This window comes from Eulemur rufifrons, chromosome 20, assembly GCF_041146395.1.
Source record: "Eulemur rufifrons isolate Redbay chromosome 20, OSU_ERuf_1, whole genome shotgun sequence".
Taxonomy (NCBI): Eukaryota; Metazoa; Chordata; class Mammalia; order Primates; family Lemuridae; genus Eulemur; species Eulemur rufifrons.
In genome coordinates this window covers 27,350,884-27,365,693 of record NC_091002.1, presented here as the reverse complement: position 1 = coordinate 27,365,693, position 14,810 = coordinate 27,350,884, and the positions used below count along the sequence as shown (strand labels likewise).

At 49.3% G+C, this 14,810-nt stretch overlaps 1 protein-coding gene across 1 annotated transcript in view; it reads right to left on the bottom strand.

Moving 5' to 3' along the window:
* Positions 1-2,012: 2,012 nt before the first annotated feature.
* The window catches only part of STK35 (serine/threonine kinase 35), a 37,419-nt gene continuing 24,621 nt past the window's right edge, over positions 2,013-14,810 (bottom strand). The window contains exon 4 of the mRNA XM_069495527.1: positions 2,013-2,071. The gene's annotated coding sequence lies outside the window, so the exon portion shown is untranslated. The remainder of the gene's footprint in view (positions 2,072-14,810) is intronic.

Genomic DNA, 14,810 nt, shown 5'->3' with positions numbered 1-14,810 from the left:
GGCAAAAATGAAGAAACTTGTTAGACTGGAGCCTCGCCGGGGATGTTAGAGCGCGGGCTGCAGCCCAGGACAGAGGGTGTGCTGGGTCTGGGGGCTGTTTTCCCATTTGCTCACGTACAGAGCTGCCCCCGGGCGGGGGCGGGCAGAGCAGGAGCGTGCTCTGTGATCAGGCGATGCTGCTGTTCCATCTTCTCAGCTGCCACTCGGAGTACTCAGGAGGTACTGAGAAGTCGGAGGAGATGAGAGACGAGCAGTCGCAATGGACTCAGCCCAGGAAGGGCAGGGCCTGGTCACCACCTCTGGCCCCGAGCGATCCTCACGGCAGCCCGCTCTCTGCCCATGAGGAAGGAACTGAGGTGTTGAGGGACTCGAGAGGCGGCGGAAACAATGGGAGAAACTATTGCTGAGTCTGGCTTGATGTTGTGCTGGTCTCGCCCAAACCCTCAGGGCCAAAGGCTTGCTGCTTTGGGGCAAAGGCCCCCTTGGTCACATACCAACCAAAATGCCCTCCAACTATCTCCCCTATCGATCCTATGCTGGTTTAGGTAAAACAGAAAACAAAATACAAATACAGGAGACTTCCTTTCCCCTTCCCCAGAGATATTATCCTATTTGGCTACAGGCGGTGAAAAGCCTCTGGAGTGGCCAAAGTCACGTCCAGAGAGGGACAACACAGAACATGCCCCCTCCTCCTTGCAGGGGGAGAGAGCAGGGGGGTTCAGAGGAGCAGCCTGGGGGAGGAGGGTGCAGGAGCGTTGCCGGAGAGCTGAGAATGGCTATGACAGACGTCGCTAGGGAAGCTGGAGGGGTCGTGGCTGGGGAAGACTGAGGGCGGCGAGCCCACAGATGGGCACCTAACAGCCACGGGGACTACCCGGTCCCACGACGCCTCCCTGTTTCAGGCAGGTCCATTCTCTACCCATCAGACATGTTTATACTGAGGGTGGGCACCTAATAGTAAGTCCCTGGGGGTGAGGGAGATGGCGCTTGACAGTATGTGTCACTGTATGTGACACCATGGACCCTGGCACACAGGGCACACCCTTTGCTGCAAGACGGCAATAGCAGCCAGTTCAGGACACCCTGTTATCATGGCAATGGTCACAACTGGATCTTAGGGCCTTAGGCAGTCTGTGACACCTGGATACTTCTGGACATATCTGGGAAGATGACGATCCAGGAGACAGTAGGTGAGGGGTGCTGACCTCACAGCAGTGACAGATGCCTGCTGAAGACCCAGCTGCGTCCTAGGCAAAGAGTTTGGCACAACAGTGTTTCCTAACAGAAAGGTAGGTTTATAGAACTGGGGTAGCCCCTTCCCCGCCAGCAAGTGGGAGATGGTCACCCTCCACCCTCCTCTGACTTCCCAGTTACACGGGGCAGAAGAGGCAACGAATTCCCACCACTGTAAAGTCCTGGGGCTCCCAACAGCTTAAAGAGAACAAAATACGCAGTTTAGACCTTCGTTCTCCAGTTCTCCTGGCCAACCCTGGTCTTCCTCTTCCAGATGGTTCTTCGCCTCTGATTGTTTCTGAGGCACAAGGCTGGCCAGGGCAGCCGACCACGGAGTCCAGCAGTTCCTGCATCTGGCAGGGAGGTGGCCTGGAGGCCTTATGTCTTCATGCCCCGTTCTAGAAGGAACCCCCAAATTCTCTATGGGGAGGCAGGCCTTCTCCATGGAAGTGAGATGCTATAAGCAGAACTGAGAGAGGTGTAAAAGAAGGAAGACAGAGGGAAAGCGAAGGACAAAAACAAAAGTAGCTCCCTAACCCCCTATAAAAATTAAAAGTGAAATTTATACATATGCCTTGTCCACATTGAATTTCTTTAAAGACATTGGTGCCTGTCCACAGCGTAGCTTCCTGTTCCTCTGAAGTCTTAATAGTTTAAATTAAAAAAGACAAAAAAGAAAAAAAAATTAAGCAAAACTAAAAGGGGGAAACCCAAACAAAAGCTTCACATTGCCCGAGATCCAGCTGTCAGGAGATCGCCAACCGGCCAAGCCACCACCTGTCCCCTCTGCCGTCCTCTGTATGAGACATGGTGAGACTGGGGGTCCCGAGGGATCGACCTGGAAGACAGAAGGCAGGCAAGGAGTGGACATCGGGTCAGTGGGCCTGAGGCACCAGCTGCCAACCCAGAGGGACGCTGAAGCTGTGTGCAATGGGGGAGTTTTCTATATATACGGAGTCAATCTAGCTTGACCACAACAGCCCTGCTGTAGACACATGCTATTATTTTCTCAGACAGGGAAACCGAGGCTCAGGTTAAGTAACTTAGCCAAGGTCACAACGATTAAGGGCAGACCCTGGCTGGGAGCCCAGGCATGCTGGCTCCAGCTACCAATATGATCATGAAGTCCATCCCTCATTCCCATCCTGGCTCCCCTGTACTGCCAGGAGAAAGACACCAGGGGACCCATCCTGGATGGCCTGTCCCCACAGACCTTGCCAGCTTTGGTTATTCTCATACTTTGACAGCCTCTATGACCAACTATGCTGTAATAAATGTCATAGCAACCCCCTGGAGGTTTAGTTATCATTTTAGAGAAAAGTGAGGCTCAGGCCTCTGAGAACCTGAACTGGGCTGCCTGCCGACATCTAAGAGGGGCCGGAGTCCCACAGCCAGGGCCAGTGTTGGACTCTGCCACCTCCCCTGAGCCCACTCCTGGCCCCATGCTGCCCCCTGCAGCAGGCCGCTGGGGTTAAGAACGAGGGCTCTGGATCCAGAACCTGTGGCCCATTAAATAGGCCCGGCCACTTGACTGTAGGTGAATTTAAGTCCTCTGTTCACTGATTTCATCATCTGTACCTATGTCACAGGCTACTACAGAAAATAAAAACTAATACATATAAAATACAAGAGTGCCTGACCCTATTAGTATTAGTTAATTAATATTATTTGAGAACCACCTTGGTGCCAGGCCTCAGGAATAAGATAAGTAGCCCGCCCTGCAGGGGCTTATTCTAGTGGAGGCCTAGAACACCAGAGCCTACGGAGAGATTAGTCTTGGGCCAGCCCCCACTCTGAGCCACCTGATCAGTGCTAAGTGGAGCCCTGTCCTAGGCGGGGCAGGACATCCAGGACAACGACGCTCCAGCCTCGCTGCACCTGAGTGCCTGGTCACGCCCCAGTCTTTCCCTGTGTGCCTGCGACCCCGCGTGGGCTCCCCTGCTCCGTAAGGCAGCACCAGCCGCTCTGCAGCCCGAGGTGTGTCCTCCCCGCCCAGCACCCCTGCCACCATCACTTGCCACCTGTGCAGTCTGACAAGGAGGCCTGTTGTCCTCAACTCTGGGGAGGTACCTAGCTAGTCCTCACAAGAGGCAGCGGAGTAGGGCAACACTGGGCAATTTACTTCCTGTCAGCCTCAGCTTCTTCCTTTGAACACTGGGAGTTCTTCTGAGGTCTCAGTGGAATGGTGACTGTACACCTGGACCGTGGCCGGTGCTGACATCCTCGGTGAGCCCACCCCTTCCCAGCCAACTGTCCCCAACCAGAGATCATAATGTGTTAGATTTAAACAGGCCACAGTTCTCAGCCATTCAACCATCAAAACCGCTTCTAGCTAGCGGCGAGGGTGCCAGGGAAAGGGCAGTCCCCATACCACTGGGGAGTGGAAAAAGCTTCTGGAAGGCAGTTTGGCAATGGGATTTCGGAGCTTTAGATATGTTTAGACCAGTAGCTCCTATAATTGCATTCCTGGAAGTTAAGCTTAAAGATAATCCTAAATATAAAAAGGATTTTATGAATAAAGATGTTCACTGAAGTATTATTTAAATTATGAAGCAATAACTCGCAAGTCCAAAAATAAGGGACAATTAGGAAAATGATCCATCAACTCAACGATCTAGTAGAGGAAATGAGATAGTCATGTGGCATTTTGGGCATTATGGTGGAACCCACTTCCCCGGTAAGTGAAAAACGGGTTACAAAGTTCTGTGGCATATAGCATGACCATAACCACCTGAAAAAAACAAACCCTCCAGTGTAGGACAATCTGGCAAGAAATACAACAAAATGTCATTGTACTTGTCATGAACAGATTGCCCTCTTCCCCCACTTCTGATTTTTAATATTGAACACATGCTACGTTGTCACACTTTACTTTTTAATAGGAAAAATCAGGTACTTTAATGAACAAGAAAAGTTGGCAGCTCCAACAGAAAGGTCCAGACGTGGGCTCTGGTCTGGCCTCTTCCACACATAGTAGACAATGGAGAATTTTCCACACCTGTCGAACGAGAGGTTAGGCTGTGTGATTCCCTGCTCCCAGCAAAGCTGCGGAGTGACCCACTGTCTGTGCGGAGGGAGGTGGGGGTGGCTGAGAAAGGCACTGGCGAAGTGTGTGATCTGAAGAGAAAACACAGGACTTCTCAGGCCCAACCTTTTACTCTGCTGCTTCTGTTGCTCTGCCTGTTAATCCCCCTCAACAAAAATCCAGGTGTGGGTCTTGTATCCCAGATTTTGACTTGGAAAAATAAAATGACCATAAACATACTCCCTGATGAGGCAGCAGCCATCTCAAACCCTAAATTAGCATGCCTGTTGCTTTCTCTCCGAGCTTTCAGTACATGAAGCATATCAATCAGAAGATGAAGGAAGGTGTTTAGAGGGACCCTCACCATCTAAGACCTGTGGACCTGTGGTCCCCAACCCCCGGGCCACGGACCGGTACCGTGGCCTGTTAGGAACTGGGCTGCAAAGCAGGAGGTGAACAGCGAGTGAGCAAAGCTTCATCTGTATTTACAGCCCCTCCCCGTGGCTCACATCGCTGCATAAGCTCCGCCTCCTGTCAGATCAGCAGCAGCATTAGATTCTCATAGGAGCGTGAACCCTACTGTAAACTGCCCATGCGAGGGATCTAGGTTGCACACTCCTTATGAGAATCGAAAGCCTGATGATCTGAGGTGAAGCTGAGACGGTGATGCTAGTGCTGGGGAGCGACTGCAAATACAGATCATTAGCAGAGAGGTTTGACTGCACAATAAATGTAAAGCACTTGAATCATCCCAAAACCATCCCTCCCCCTGCACCCCCCACCCCCCGCCCCCTGTCCATGGAAAAATTGTCTTCCATAAAACTGGTCCCCGGTGCCAAAAAGGTTGGGGACTGCTGACCTAAGACATTAAGACCTTGTGAAATATGACAAAAAAGCCCGAGGAAATTGTATGGTCACGTGATATGTCAAAGTCATCTTTGGGACCAGTTAATGACTTTTCAACATTCCTTTCTTCCCTCTCTGGTAGGACCTAAGCTGCGGACAACCTCAAAAGAATGCCCCTTAGCAGGAAGGTAGCACACAGCGGCTGAAAAACAATGTTGACAAGGAGGCAGAGGCATTCAGAAGCCAGAGGTCCTTTTTTACACAATAAACAGCAGAACAGAGTGTGATTATAGAAGGTCAAACCCATAGCATGGTACTCGGCAAGAGCTCCTGAGACAGCAGCCTGTAATGACCGCTGTAATCTCGGGTCCCTGCCAGGAAGTGAAGCTGACATTTCCCAAAGGCTCCCCCACCCTCCCTCTAGCTCTGGCACTGGCTCCAGCCCTCTGTCGGAGGCCCCAGGACAGTCCACAGGTCTGAGTCTGGTTCTCCCTTGTGGGCAGGGAGAAGGAAAATAAGGGGGTTCTCGTTGGGGTCCTCTCCCATCTCCTGTCAGAGAAGGTACAGGAAGCTCACTGGAAGCCAGTAGAGGTCCTTTCTATAGCTATGAATAGGAATGGCTCAGACCACATGGCTTTGGTTAAAGCAGCAAACTTTCCCAGGCACTGGTTGGCATAACAAAGGGTACAGGTCCCTAGCCCTGGGTGGGCCTTGAGAAGACCTCAGGCTTGCTGTACTTCACCCTAGCAGATGCCACGTCTCTGCTCCCTGACTGCCCAGGATGTGGTCTGACTGTGTGGTTACCAGCTTCGAGGTTACCAGGGCTTGCCTCAGCCTCTCAGGGAACTCCCAGCTCTGACCACAGAGCCCTCCTCGAAGGCACAACCACACCGGCTAAGCATAATGAAAAATGGTCATGTGATAAACCCGCAATTGATAGCTGTAGTGTACGTCTTGATTAGTGGGAGGATGGCTTTGGCCAGTTCTAACAAGGGAATGGGCCCAGATTAAGAGATGAAGCAACTCACTGGACACCACAGAACTGCTGAGCTGCAGAACCAGCACTTAATCCAAACTTTCCAGCTTCGCTGCCCAAGGTCTTTGCACCCTGACAGTCTTCATCTGGTGCTTTCAAGGCTCGCTCAGCCAGTGGTCCGCAGAGCGCGCATCTGACACGGTCTTTGGGGCGGAAGGTGTCAGTGGATCCGGGAAGGTCTGTTTGCAGTCCTTACCTTTCTCATTTCAGTTCTTGGACTAAGTTCTCTCAGCACACCCCACCTTCTTATTAATTCTCTATAACAGCAATCACTTATTGAGCAGTTAATATGTACCAGCCAAGTTCTAAGTGCTTTATAGGTTAACAATGCAGTAAGGCAACTTTCAACCCGCTTGTACTGCGTTCCAATCACTGTGTCCCAAAATGAATCAAGCGTTTTACATCTATTGCTTCTTTTCACCCCGGTAACACTGTAAGGCAGGAGCTACTGTCACCGAGTCTTAGAGATGAGGAAACGGAAGCTCAGAGAGAAGGGCCACAGAGCTAGCAAGCAGCAGAGAAAAGGGTTTACCCCAGAGCTGTCTCGCTCCAAAGCCCCTGCTTTTGACATGTAGCTATAAACACGTAAAATCCCTTCCTAGAGAGACAAGAAGAACTTGAGTAGAATTTAAAATCCATTTAATCCCTTCATTTATAAATAGAATCACTCAGGAAAAGGCTCCTGGAAGGCTTGGCTTAGGTGCCTGTGCACAGGTCTGGTGCTCAGGGCATAGAGGAGGATGTGGTGCCAACCTGGCAGTGAACAGCCTTCTGGCAAGTTCCTCCGCCGGCCAGGCAACTGTCTGGTCTAAGGAGACAGGGGAACCAAACTGCTCCCATTAAGGCCATCAGCAGCTTGGAGAACAGAAGCTGGGAGAGCTGAGGTGAGCAGGGAACAGGAGGATGGGGCCAGGAATGAATGCTCAACATGTCCACCTCCTTCCCCCTTCCTCAACCTGCAGGCACACAGTGAAAAATGGATCACCTTTTCTTCTAAGAGCATGGCCTTCCTACCTTATTGGTGTCAAAATGTCATTTCTTCGATGAAATGATGATGAAGGTTAGTGAGAACAGCTTAAATTGTTCCCCTCCCTAGGCTTTTAAATTTGTACTATCTTAGGAAATGTGTAAGTCTGGTGACCACATCTCTCTGGGAGTCACCATGGTTTAAAACCATGTTATAAACTCAGCATCCTGACCCCAGTGCTCTACCAGGGAAAGCACACATACTTCATGGCAGATGGTCCTGGGTTCAGATCCAAGCTCTTCCAACCTCAGCTGGATGGAAAGAGAAAAGAAAAGCAAAGGAGAGGGAGGTAAAGGGGAGAAAAGAAAAGAAAAGGAAAAAAAAAAAAAAAAAAGAAGGAAAAATAAGAGAAGAAAAGAAAGAAAACCAAAAAACCCAAATCTGAGCTCTACCACTTACTAGCCATTTTCATGATCTGAGCTTCCTTTTCCTTTCTGGTAAATGGAGATGACAGTTTACCCTTTTGGGGTCTGCTAGTAATTGCCTATCATACCACCTGGGACAGAGTGAGGCACTCAGTAAGACCTATCTTGCCGTTATTAGTATTTGTGGTCATTTTGGTTCTTAGGGTGTCACAGATTGGACTGTCTATCCTATCTCGAGTCAAGGCTTAATTCAGGAACTTCCCTGAACACGGAGACGAGAGAATGAAGAAGCGGAGGGCAGCTCTCTAAGCCTCTGCCCCACCATTACCATAACGGCCCTGGGGATAGCCAGATGGTGGCAGAAGTATCCTCAGCACCTTTCAACCTGTTCACACCTAAAAGATTTTTGAAGCCCAGGTGAAGGAGCCTAGGAACCCAGAACTCTGCAATATGACCTGGCTGTTTGCTAGGATCCATTTTGTGGCACTGAACCAAAGTGTCACAGTCACCAGGAGAAGGGTGGGCCAGCACCCCAGGCGACCACTGGCACAGTTAAGAGGTGGCTCACACGCTGGTCTGCAGGCTTTGGAGTGGCCCTGGGCAGCTGCTAAGGTAGACAGGAACGTTAGGCACTTGATGGCAGGTGCATGCCCTCGCTTACCCTCCCTTTATTACATACACAAAAACATTTATCTGTGGGAAAATGGCCTCTCCACAGTGGAGGGATTTCAGTCTCAGAGGCTACTTAGCAAGTTGTAAAAGGTTGGTGAGTAAGCAAGTAGCCATGTAAATTGCTAGTAAGTGGTTGACTGGGATTCAAACCTAAGGCCTGGTTTTCTCTATTCTCTCCTGCCTCTCAGATCTAGTTAATAGAAAAGAAAGTCATCTTGCTGGCATATTCGTAGCCTAAGACACAGTGTAAACTCAAAGTGTGGTATTATCGACTGGGTAGCCAAGAACTCACTCCTCCCTCACTTCCCCTGCAGTCCTGCACAGTGGTAGTACCACTGTAGCTAATGACACCATGCAGAGTTTAAAATGCAACGCCTCCTTTGTCCAAAGGACCCTGTTGGAGTTATCCTCATTTTACAGATGAACAAACTGAGACTCAGGTTAATGTCCAGCACATGGTGCTGCACAGCAAGCAGGCATCCCAGGTGCACAGGGCAGTCCTCTCCGCCCTCTAGGCTTGGCGTCCAAATGAGTCACTCTTCACCTGTTTAGTACACCAAAGCATCTGGCTTCTCACACTCAGACGTCAATATGCCAGCCCCAGGGGGTTCTGCGGCCCCAGCACTACTGTCTATTCCAATCCATCAGGAGCACTGAGGCCAGGGAGCCACGTGTTCTGATGCATCACTCTGAGGCCGAGCTCGCGACCGTGCAGCTTAAAGTAGGGCAAAAACAAGGACGCCTGTGCTGTGAGCGTGCCTGTTGTCACGGTGCAAGGAGTGGGGGTGGAGACAACAAATGGGAAAATATTTAGTTCGGTCTTCGGTCTACAGAAGGGGCGTGGTATTAGGGAAAAGGGAACAAGAGGCCAGAGATGATAAAGACATGCAACGAGAGTCTCACAGTGGTCCACGACAATCTGGAAGACCACAGGCCCACGCTTTCTGGCTTTGAGCCCTGACCAGGAGACCAAACCAAAGTAGTTCACCCACAGGTACGTATTCAGGGGCAGGCCCTGAGTGTGGGGGGAGTGTTATTCAAAGAGCTGTTGTTCTCTCGAGGGCACAGGCTTTGGAGCAGGAAGATCCAAAACTTACATCCCAGCTCTACCAATGACCAGTTCTGACCTTTATCAAGTCAGACCTTTATCAAGGCCACCCAAGTCTCAGTTTTCTCAACTTAAAATGAGGAAGTGTCTATTTTGCTGGGTCTGAACACCAGCATCGGTCTATGTAATGGATACAGTGAGGCACACAGGAGATGCTTAATAAGCTATGATGGCAGCTTAAAATCACATCCAAAAAATACAAAACAAAACCCACAAAAACCTCTCAACAGTCATTTGCTCAGGCAAAAATTCCAGACAAGACAACCTGGTCTCAAGTCGGTCTTCTCTCGAGGTGACAGCCTCTTTTCTGCTTTGGGCCTCAGCTCCCGTTGGTCTGGCAACACCCCCCCCCCGCGCCCCCCCTCCAGTCACTTGGATCACACTCATCCTTCGAGTGTCCCCTAGACATGCCTCCCCCAGGAGGCACGCCCAGGGGACCCAGTCTCTACGGGGACTCTTCTCTGTTCTCCCGGGAGCAGGCATTGTAGGGCCTCAGACCCCACGATGGTGCTGCGAGCTCCCAGCTTCCTCAAGGACAGGGCCGTCCGCTGTTCCTCTTAGGCCTCTCAGGTTGCCATGCACTGTTGGGTTTTTACAAGGGGCTCAAATACCAGGTGACTGATAGAAACTGAGAGTTAACACACAGCAATAAAAAATTAATTTATGAACTTAACTGAATCATTCATTCAACATGACAGGCTTTAACACAAAAACATGGTTATAAAAAATTATCTGCCTTTAGTTCAGTTCCTGCCTCACTGCCAAGCACCCTGCACACGTTCGCACCACACATCCCAGCGAGCCAGGTGCGGAGAGGGAGGCTCATCCCCACCTCACAAGGCTGGGCCACTTCTCCACACTCCAACAGCTGGTAGGGGACAGAGCTGGGACTGTGTCCAACTCTGAAGCCTGTGCTATTTTTCTCCCATGCTGTGCTGCGCCACTCCCCTCTCACTTCTTCAGCGCTGGGTGGGAAGGGATGACAGCCTTTCCTGACATTACAGTTACGGAACCAGGGGCTCCGGCCTCGATGCCAGCTCTCTCCACTGCTCTGTCCCTTACCAACTTTCCGACAGGTGGCCCTCTTCTCAGAGGGCAAGATGACAGCCAATGGCCTGCAAATACACTCTGCTCTATGTGGGGAGGGCCCCGTAGGTGTTGCTAGCTGGGGCAGGCATGGCTTTAGAACATGTCCCCCGAGTCTAAGTTGGTCACAGTAAGAGGTTAAGGAGAAGGCAGAGTTAGGAGTTAGGATTGGAAGACTTGGGTTTGGCCTAAAAACATGGACTTCCCCAGACTGTAAAGACTCACCATGGTCTCCTTTCCAGACCCAACTGTCCATAAAACGGCAACACCACCCCCGAATCTCCATAGCTAACAAATGGCTCAGGAGGTAGAGCTCTGTCTTGGATGCCGCCAAGTATGGTGGAGGATGGAGGCAATCTCCCATATACCACACTCAAAACACAGAGATTGCTGGAGGAGGTGGCTGGGGACAGAGGGCAGCCCTACAAGGGACCGAGCACCAGCCCTCGCACAGCCAGAGGTCCACCCCTTGCCTAACCCCTGGCACCCATCTTTCACATCCTGTTCACCTACGTAGGTGTGTCCAGAGGAGGCCAGCCCCATGGAGTCTCTGAAAGACAGACTGCTGTCCAGGCTATAAAAGCACAAACACAATCTTAGGAATGTACTCCCAGGTGGCAACCTATTAGGAGACACTAAAGTAAAATGCCATACCAGCTGCAGTTTGATCCAGGGCAGGACTGAGAGAAAGAGTATGGGCACAGCTTAAAGCCAAGACAGTATGCTGCCGTGAATAGATGTCAGCTTTGGCTCAAGTGTGCCAGAAAGGATCAGTCAGCAGTGCAGCAAGCTCTTAGACATGGAGACTGACTTAATATTGTTTTAAACCTTTTGATTCCTTGGAGTGTGCTGCCAAAAATGCTAGTATTAAGAAGTTTGCCAAATGCACAAAAAGAAGAAACACTGGGCAAGACCAATGATTCTGAGATTTGGAGGTCTCCATGGTGACCAGCAGCAGGCAGGGCTGTACACTGAGTCACGCTCTGTGTCTGGGAACCCAGTCCCACTTAACCTGGTCTTTCTGGCCTTGGAAGTCAAGAGGCTGATAGGACACTGGGGTTGGTAGTGTCCCCCCTAAGCACCTGAGCTAATAAACACACACTGGGTGCAACTCAAGACCAACTAAGGGAACTATTTGCCCCCAGAAACAGTCCTGGTAATTGGCAGTTAGCTACGTGGATACTCTTAACTAATTCCCTTCCTCAACTTATTAAGTGTGGAGTTGAAATAAAAGCTGCCAACTGCCTCAATTGGTCCCCAAAGAGACGGGTTCAGCTGTGTCTACTGTGATTAGCAGAGAAAGGGCTCGGGGGAAAGGCCGAGATCCTTAAGGGCCCTTTGCCAGGAGGAAGATGTCTAAGGTGCCGTGACTAGCTAAAGAGGGAAAAGGTCACTCTTCCACGTGGAGGCAGGACAATTTGTGGTTGTAAAAGGAAAGATTAAAACAAGGTCATGCCTGGAGTGGTCCATATGGGCTTCTGGTTATAGCAACCAGTGCAAAGCCCAGCATGCCAAGAGGAACTCACTGGGGGCACTTACTAAGGGGTTTGGAGATCTTAGGGGAAAGAAGTTTACCACAAATTATTGGTGAGAGGCAAAATGAAAATGATGCCTATGAGGATTTGGCAAAAACAAACAAAGTGGCAGGATGAGGGCAATACACAGAGCCACCATTTATTAATTCTCACTATGTGCTATTGCACTGGATACAGTGAGCATCATCTTCTGCATTTAACAGACAAGAGAATGGGGGCCCAGAGAAGGTAAGTGATCCAAAATCACCCAGCTGGTAAGGGGTAGAGCTGTAGTTTAAACCTACATTTACCAGTCCATTGGGTTCAACAGCAAGTCCCTTAGTGTCTTGATACCAATATGGAAGCAGAGGGATTCACATCTTCCTATGCAATTGTCGCCCTTTCTGCCTTCACATGCTCAGGAAGGTGCCTGTGCAGTCTCACACTTTCTGGAGATGGGTACTGTTAGTGTGGCATTTCATCTCCCTTTCCTGGGGGGCTGACAGTTCTCCCCTCATGGTTACTGACTCACCTTCCTAAAATATAGCCTTGTACACCACCCACCCACCATCCTCATCTTTTTTGCAGGATGAAGTTCATCCTCCTCAGGCTGGCATTCAAGGCTCTTCCACGTATTCCAGTGTTCTGCCTTCACTCGTGCCATGTCCCCTGAGAATACCCTCACCTGTCTTCCTTTCTTCAAGTTCCACCTTAAGTCACATGGCCTATATTTTACCATCACTTCTTCAACAGAAGCCCCCCGAGTTCCTGGTGGCACTGAGACAGTGCTGTGCCACCATGGACTTGCCCAGTTGACCTCTGTTTGGTAGCTTGAAAGAAAAGAGCATAGGCGCTGGAGCTTTAGCCCTTGAGCAGGCAGGTGGCCAATCACGTGGCAGGGGCAAGTTCAGGTGGCAGGGGGACATCCCCCCACAACCCCTTCTTATGCTTTGCCATGATAGACTCCGGCTTGCACCAGGCTTGTACCTATCCAGAAACAAACACAATCATACACCACATGACATTTCCATCAATAATGAACCAGATATACTACAACGGTGGTCCCATTAAGATAACAGAGCTAACAATTCCTGTTGCCTACTGATGTCTCAGCCATCATAACGTCGTAGCGCAACACATTCGTGTGTTTGTGGTGGTGCTGTTGTGAATAAACCAACTGCGCTGTCAGTTGTGTAAAAGCCTAGCACATACAATTATGTTCAGTACGTAATACTGGATAATGATAGTTATTGATTTATGTATTATACTATATTCTCTATGATTTTAGACTGTACTCCTACTGATAAAAAAAAAAGTTAACTGTAAAACGGCTTCAGGCAGGCCCTTCAGGAGATACTCCAGAAGAAGGCATGTCATCACAGGAGATGGCAGCTCCGTGCCCACGACTGCCCCTGGAGACCCTCCCGTGGGACAAGACATGCAGACGGAAGACCTGTGTAGGTCTAGGCTAATGTGTGTTTGTGTCTTAGTATTAAACAAAAAAAGTTTAAAAAGCAAAATAAATTTTTTAAGTAGGAAAACACAGAGTAAGGATATAAAGGAAGAATTTTATATAGCCCTATGTTTGTGTTTTCAGCTGTGTCATTACAAAAGAATTAAAAGTTAACATTTAGAGGTTTATAAGGCAAAAAAATTACAGTAAGCTAAAGTTGATTTATTATTGAAGAAAAATATTTTTTATAAATTTAGTGTGGCCTAAGTGTATAGTGTTTATAAAGTCTACAGGGTGAACACTAATGTCCTAGGCCTTCACACTCACTCACCACTCACTCACCCAGAGCAACTTCCAGTCCTGCAAACCCCATTCATGGTAAGTGCCCTATATAGATGTACTATTTTATATTTTATACCATATCTTTATTGTACCTTTTCTATGTTTAAATAATAAATACCACTGCGTTACAACTGCCCACAGTACTCAGTAATGTGCTGTACAGGTTTGTAGCCTAGGAGCCATGGGTTAGCTATACCATACAGCCTAAGTATGTAGTGGGCTATGCCACCTAGGTCTGGGTAAGTACACTCTATGCTGTTCACAGGACAAAATCGCCTAGCAACACATTTCTCAGACTATATCCCCACTGTTAAGACACATACGACTGCATAATGAACGCAGGACTACCAGCAAGCTCCAAAGGCTCTCAAGTAAGAATTTGCTAAATGAGCTCAAAAAAAAAAAAAGACCTATGGTCCCCTGGGTTCCAGAGAAAGGGGTCTGGTGAATAGTTAGTGCGTGAACAGCCCCATGCCCTATATATCACTGAAACCACGGTGATGGAAGATGCTCAAGGAGTGTCTCTGAAGCCCCTTCCCCACTGGCTGAGTCGAGTTAAGGCTGGAGGGCCACCCCTCAGCTCCTGGTACTTGCACTTAGAAACCTGAAGGCAACTGAGACCAGAGACCTTCTCCCCCCACCTCTATTCCCTGTACTCTTCTTAACCCAAAATAGAAAGTATTTCCCAATTTACAAATTAAAGTGGTTCTCGAAATCAATTTTCCAGCCAGCAATCATGGTCCTGATGTTATATAACTACTAAAAATAAATAAATAAAGAGATGCTGCACTAGAAAAGCTGCCCCGTGACAGCATCACCAGGATGCCCATGTGACAGGACCCTGCACAGGTTTTCAGCTCTAAAAAGCAAAACAATACAAAAACAGAACGCCATGTTCTTAAGACAATTATAGCAGAGTGTATATGCAAATAAAGACACAGAATAGCCAGACATCAGACACCTAATGAGAAGCTGATTACAAAGGGAAGAACGAAGTACAGCAAGACTCAGCCACCAAACAAAGGCTGAGATGAGAACCCAGCCCTGGGGTCTAAGGGGCCATTCCATGCCGCAAAAGTGCCCCCTTTTCACCTAAATTGAGA